We start from the raw sequence: 7500 nt of genomic DNA on the forward strand, positions 1-7500 counted from the left end.
TAGGTGCCCGGGAGATACTTTAACTGTTCAAATGCAAAGGCACGTGAGTCTTTCTTTTCCTACATTGTTGCCAGCATACAGATCGCTTTTCACACACAACACAATTCCAGACAATTTCCCTAGGCACAAAATGAAGTGGCCAGTTTCAGGCGGCCCTAAACTCAAACGACTTGAGTTTAACTGGGGTACGTCATCTAGACGGGACAATACGTTTCCTTGGAGATCCTTCTGTTTACGCCTCAGCCTACGCCAAGCAAGGATGTTGACGGCGATAACCAATATGGCCGTCACGCTGAACACGGCCAGCAGAATGTAGTAACGAAGATTTTCTCCACCTGCATAAGTCGGTGACGTGGTTCATCTCAGCCAGTTGCGTCAAACGATGAGCCACCCGCGCGTTGTATGGGAGAGGTAGTGATGGGATAATTGTAGACGCCCAAGTATAGTTCGCAAAAATACGCCTTCTCACGTATTATCGTGTTGACCCCTCTGACGGTGTAGTTTGTAGATGTCCCCGTACAACCATCAGCTGCTACAAAGATTGGGGAATGGGCGGTGGTCCCATCTGGACATACGACGTGGAATCCTGGCTTTGTCGTAACGGCATCCATGAACCATTATTCATCCTGTAATTGAATTTATTACTGTAAAAGGGATAAAGTTTCCCCAGACAACCTTCGCTTGTATGAGAGAGAGAGCCGTTTAGCACTATGCCTAACTCACATGAATCCGTTGATATAGGATAGAATTAAAAAAGAGTCAGCTGTACAAATTTTATTATTCATGGCTTCTGAACAGTGAGTGAGTTTATCTAAGTCTTTAATGACTGTAAATGATTTCCTATCAGAAGAAATCAGTACATGCCCCGTCAAATTGGATATTACTGGACTTGAGTTATTAGTCATGAAAGTAGGAAACGGTGCTATTTTGTATGATTGCCAAGCATCGGAAGAATCAAAAGGTATGGTGATCATAATCCTATAATTTTCAACGCTGACTGATATTAGGCTATATTAGAACTCTAGTTTATGGGCGTCTAATAAAGGAATATAACCTAGTTTTCTCCCGTCCGTTTTCCAAAGTTAACGTCAGATCTTTAATAGGCATGAGGTGTGGAGATAACACACCCTTTGTCGCTAACGTAATAGCTTCTACATAATCTTTTGATTTCTCAATAAAATGTGATATTTTCACAAGGGTATGATCTATTTTCGAACTATAGTAAGCTAAAGTAGCCAGCAAATGTTGAACTTCCATGACCTGATCGATATTATTTGAATGTTCGTTTACTATACTCATTATTTGATTGATTGAAGATAACTGACTGCGAAAGTTCGGACAAAGCTAATTCGGTTTTGTGTTGCAAAACTCAATTCTTTTATTTTGATTATTTATCTTAAGGCGATTTGAAATTCCTAAGCCTAGATTCGCAACAGATCCTAAGATGTTTAGTCCAGCCAGAATAAGCGGGTTGCGGCGTTCGAGAGTATTGTGCCGCACAGACCACATCAGCAGGTCACGAGCAAGTTCCTCTGCCTCGGCGGTTTTATTTTGTATGTCATAAGACAACATTTCCGCGACGCTTAGGGTTTGAGCTAGCGAAATCTCTGAGTTAGCATGAAAATTACGTTCGTGCATTTCCTTAAGCGAAATAGCAAACCTCATCAGGTCATTCTTTAAGTTAAGGACGTCATCTTCAGGCAAAAATATGGCTTGCATATCCACTTCTATGACTATATTACTTGACACTATGAATACATCGTCTGTTCTCTCGATAATCGAGCCATGATTAAATTCTATTTCTTTCGTCCTAGCGCTCTTTCCATACAACAAAGATGTCTGAATACACAATATCACTCCTAACAATAACAGATTCATTTTTGAAACCTGCAATGAGTAAAATATATGTAATAACTCGTGTAAAAGAATAGGTTTACATACAAATATGATTAATATATATATATATATATATATATATATATATATATATATATATATATATATATATAAATTATTATACAAGTTTCATAATACAAGCATTTTTTCCCTCACTCCATCTACCTTTCTTTAGATTCTGATATGTGCCAATGGAACTATTCTCACATCAGTGGGTTTGGATACATTTTGAACCCTAAATCTATTGGCCATTAATATTTCTAAAATGTTAAACGGGCCTTCAAACTTAGGTGTCAGTTTATAATTTAAACCTTTACGTACGTATACTTGTATGTATACCTGATCGCCCACGGCAACATGTTCTAGTTGGCTTAGCTATTTTATCATGATTTTTTTTCATTATTATTTGTGCTTCTTCTAGATTCTTACGAAGTATATTATATCGACTTATGCTTGCATCCATAACATCCTTTAGAGGATTTGATAAATTAGTTGTAGGCGTTAGTATGTGGAAAGGTGTTCTAGCTGGGATACCGTACAGTGCCTCGTGCGGTGTCATTTTAATAGACACATGATACGAGTGATTAAGTGTGCTTAGTACCGCAGGCATGGCAATGTCCCAGTTGGGGTCTGCCCCCCTAAGGTGACCCTTAAAATGTTTAAAACCTTACGATTTGCCCTTTCCACTAGCCCATTAGACTCTGGGTGATAGATCATGGTATTGATTTTCTTTATACAAAGGAATTCGCCACAAGGAGTTAAGGAAATGATTATTGAACTCCCCGCCCGAGTCTGATATAATGGTGTGTGGAATTCCATGTTTACAAATGTAGCACTCGTAAAACTTTCTAGCGCACTCGACTGCGGTTTTTGTTTTAAGCCGCCATCAGTTCTGTATATCGAGTCAAAGCATCTATGATTACTAGGAGGTGCTTATTTCCTCTGTCTGACTCGTAAAATCCTGTTAATAAATCTAAATGTACTCTTTCAAAGGGTTGATTTGGCACGGGGTAAGCCCCTAGGCTGACAGGTGTCTTCGTGTGCCCTTTGTATTCTTGACAAGTGCGACAATTTGCTATGTGCTTTTTATATCTGTAAGCATCGTATGCCAATAAAATAAGGATTTGGCTTTCTGTGACATTAAGGAATAACCCGGGTGTCCATGCAGTGGATTTTCATGCAAAACCATGTTAAGACAGGGGTATGAGTGAGATAGGTACCACCACCTGGTTGTTATTCAACTGTGGTGTGTTGCGGGTTTTCCTCGTCACGGATCTACACAGGATATTATCTTTGATGATATAATCCTGCTGCTTATACTTTATGTCTTCCTTTTCCTTTCGGATTTCCGTTTAACGCAATGATGATTTTTCTATTTGCGGATCTTTTCTTTGTTCTGTCTGTAATAGTTCAGCACTCCAGCCCAGATCTTCCTGTTCAGATATAGTTTTAACAATGGGCGTGGAGGTTGAGATATCTATTAATTCAGCTAATGGCTCGGTACAAGATGAAGAGGGGTTGCGTGATAATGCGTCAGCAATGATATTTGCTTTCCCAGTAAATACCCGATCCTCGCGATAAAGTCCTGGATGATCATGTACCACCGAGTTCGCTTAGGGCTGTGAACTTAAAGCCTTTAAAGAAGTCGGTTGTTAGGGGATTCGATCAGTGAGAACCTTGACGGGATAAACCGTATATTATGAATTAAAATGCACGAGTGAATTAACAATAGCGAGCCCTTCCTTGTCTATTACTGCATATTTACTTTCGGAAGGTCTCAGTTTACGTGAATAAAAAGCTATAGGGAAAAACTGTTTATCATATTGTTGAAGCAATACCCCACCTACTCCTAGGTCTGAGGCGTCTGTTGCTATGAAGAATTCCTTACCGAAGTCAGGAAATTTCAAGATAGGAGAACTACACAGTTCATCCTTCAATTTATCGAACGCCTGTTGATGAATTTCAGACCATATGAAATCTACGCCCTTTTTTATAAGATCGGTTAGGGGAGCGGCTATGATGGAGTAGTTTCTAATAAACCTCCTATAGTATCCGCCTACATCCTAAAAATTGCTGTATTCCCTTGACGTTAGTAGGTATCGGAAAGTTACGGATAGCCGATACCTTATCATGGACTACTTTAAGACCTTCACTGAAGAAACCGTGAAACCTAAATAGACTAGTTCTGTTTTAAAAAATTCACACTTACTTATCTTTACCCTTAAATTATGCTGCCTTAGTCTTTGTAGCACTAACTCTAATTTACGTAAATGTTCTTCTAATGTATTGGAAAAGATTACTAGGTCGTCCATGTAGGCATGTAGGATATCTCCTAACAAGTCTCCAAAACACAATGTTTATCATACGAGTAAAAAAAGTTATGGGAGCACAACGTAAACCAAAAGGCATACGCAAAAAATTCATAATGTCCCCTGGCTGTGCTGAAGGCAGTGTATGGGATACTCTCTTGTTCCAACGGAATCTGATGAAATCTAAGCTGGTGAAATATTTGTTCTGACCTAGTAGAGATAGGATATCATCAGTACATGGTACTGGGAATCGGTCAGGGATTGTTTCTTCATTTAAACGACGAAAATCGACGCATATCCGCCAAGTTCGATCTTTTTTCGGTACTACTATTAACGGAAAATTATAAGGGCTGTTTGATTTCCTAATGACTCCTTCTTTAGCATTTTACCTACTTCCTCTGTTATCTCATTCTGAAATTTCATAGGAAGTCGGTACGAAGGTACATAGATTACTTTCTGTTTGTCCTTGAGCCTTATTTGATGCTCGATGACATCCGTTTTTCCTAAGGTTCCATCCGTAGTGGAAAAAACATGATATTCAGTTAAAAGATTCAAAAATTTCTGCTGAATTTCTTCTTCTTGATGTCCTTATTGATTTTGTTCTTTATAGATTGCAAAAGGGATTCATTCGCAACTGATTGAGCGTGATTTATCTCAGCTACGGTAAGAATGCGATGTTTATAAACTTCTGCATCCAAGATATGTTGATTTTTGTGGATTACTAAAGTGGTATTCAAATGATTACAGACTTCGATGTTGTTGTGAGCCGACTGTATAAATGGCTTGGGTGTGTACGGAATAATCCGGTTGTGTTTCAGAGTTTCGGAAAGGATTAACGTTTCAGATCCTGGCAAGGTTTTCTTTACACGCACTATGTTCGAAGTTACGTTCGGCTCGAGAGTTTGCGTGCAAGCTGATATTACAGGCGAGCGAGAGTTCTGTTGGTTGCATGTATTATTTCTTGGTTTCATGATACAGGTGATTGGTTCTTCAATGCAGGTGACTACTCTGTCTGTCTCTTTATTATCTAAAACTGATTTTAGGGTATTGGAAGACTTATAGAATTTCCCTTTGATATACACGCCGTGTTTTGCAGGTGCTAAGATAATATTTTGAGTGCCCATAGACGGGTATCCGATAATTACTGCGGGATACATATTAATGTTTTGTACAACGATAAAGGTATCGGAAAACGTGCGCTTACCGACCTTGTACTGTACAGAGTTACTCCTACCACATTTAATTCATTATTTCCTATGCCTGAGAGTCTTATTCCGGACTTCTCTATAGGGAAATTTGAAAAGAGTAAATGATGAGTCCTTAAATCCATAATATTACGTGGACTACCAGAATCAAAGAACAAAGTGAATGACTTATGGTCCAAATTTACTGCATGTAAGGTTTGGTCCGCAACTCGTACTTGGACTAATAATTGCATGAATTTGTTGCAAATCTACGGGAACCTGCACAGATTTTTTGGATTCGGCAGTGTGTTTCATAGGAAAATCAATTGCCTCACAATGATCTGATAAATGATTAAACTGATTATTTGATACAAAAGATGTTGATATTGATGACCCAACATCGCCCTCTCCCCCCTTGGAGCGAACTACGTGGTATTTGCTTTGTTTATCACACCTTGAAAATTCGCTTGCCCTTGTTAGTTCTGGCTAGGCGGCCCAGGAACAGAGGTACCTGAAGCACGATTTGTTTGTTTCTGCTGTTGTGCAGCATTTCCGTTTGCTTGTTTCTTTTTATAGTACTGAGGACCCTTCTTTTTATTTACACTGGCAACTGGTTGCGTGTTTGTAGGTCTTCTGCTGTTGATTCCTCGAATAGCAACGATTATATGAATTGAGTGGAACTATTATGTAATTGAACCAAAAACCGCTCCGACAGTCTGAAATCATGTGACCTGGCCGTTTACAGTTATAACAAACCATCCCTGCAACTTGATTATTATTATGTACCACGTTTACTTGTTGTGGCTTGTTCTCATTTTTTGCAAAATCTTGAATGAGCGAAGGATCTAGGTCGGTACATTTAGACATGTGTTTTTTTATTTGTTTATACACATCTAATTCCGTACTGTTGGGCTGCAATTTTTTTGTCAAAACACCGCACTAACGCTTCAGGCAACATTGCAGTAATACTCATAAGGTAAATCAGACGGATAAAATCTTTCACGGCGATTTTGGCACTCGTAACCCACCCGGAGTTACTTAAACTAACTTGATATTCATTTAGCCGGTCGGCAATTAGCGCCGCCCGTTCGACAACATTAAGCTGAGTCATGGAGGCTTGGTTAAGGATATTTCTCAATGCCAATACTACATCTAAAGCCACTTCAACCCCCATACACGGCACGTAATCTGATTTTGAACACGTCCCATGTAGTCTCTTCTTGGAAAGAAACATCCCTTAGATAAGCACTTGCGTCTCCTTTAGCAAAGTCTATGAAGCTTTTGGCCTCTTGTAATTGTACTGCTGGGTCTGTGATGCTTTTTGCATTTAAATGAGCGTCTACAGATGAGATCCATGCCTCAACATTTTGAGGCAGGAACCCATTGACCCGACCTTGAAAAGGGACAATTGCTGACCTCGCACTTACGAGAGTCACCACATTGGGGTTGCCAGCTGAGTAGTTGCCATGTTCACTTTTACTTTTTCTTATCACTTCTATTCCTTGCGGTCCTATCAAAATATCTATAAGAGTACACTCGACCACTACGTAAACGCATATGCAATATACTGTATAAATGTGTTATAATAATAGGAAAATCCCCCAAAAGATACAAAAATACAGATAATTTGATAAAAATATTATACGGAGAATTCCTGCAAGAAACGATTAGCAACAACGAGAAGAGAAAAAAAAATAATCTGCGGGCGAGAATTCGTAGTTGAAGATTGATTCTGTAATGAAGGAAGATTAAGATGGCGAACAACTCACCCCACCGAATACTGGACGATCGACTCCTGATGAACAACACTTCACTGAGGAAAGAACCTGAATAGATAAAATGGTACTTAGCTCCAGATTATATGGTGAAGGATTGTTGACATGGGATGACGTCTCAGTTCCTGTCGTCTCGCGTCGGAAGTCGTGATGACGTCACGGTCTTCTCTCAGGCGCACGATGCATGAAGAAGTCCAAGATTGATGACGTCACAGCCTCCGTCCTTGCATTACTTCCTCTTGCTCTACTCTTTGCGTCCTTGCTAGTGATCGCGCGATGTTTCCTTTATGTTTCCTTTATGTTTTGTTTTCTTCTTTCTGTTGATGTTCGATGCTG

This window comes from Macrobrachium nipponense, chromosome 8 (genome assembly GCF_015104395.2).
Source record: "Macrobrachium nipponense isolate FS-2020 chromosome 8, ASM1510439v2, whole genome shotgun sequence".
In the NCBI taxonomy this organism is placed as follows: Eukaryota; Metazoa; Arthropoda; class Malacostraca; order Decapoda; family Palaemonidae; genus Macrobrachium; species Macrobrachium nipponense.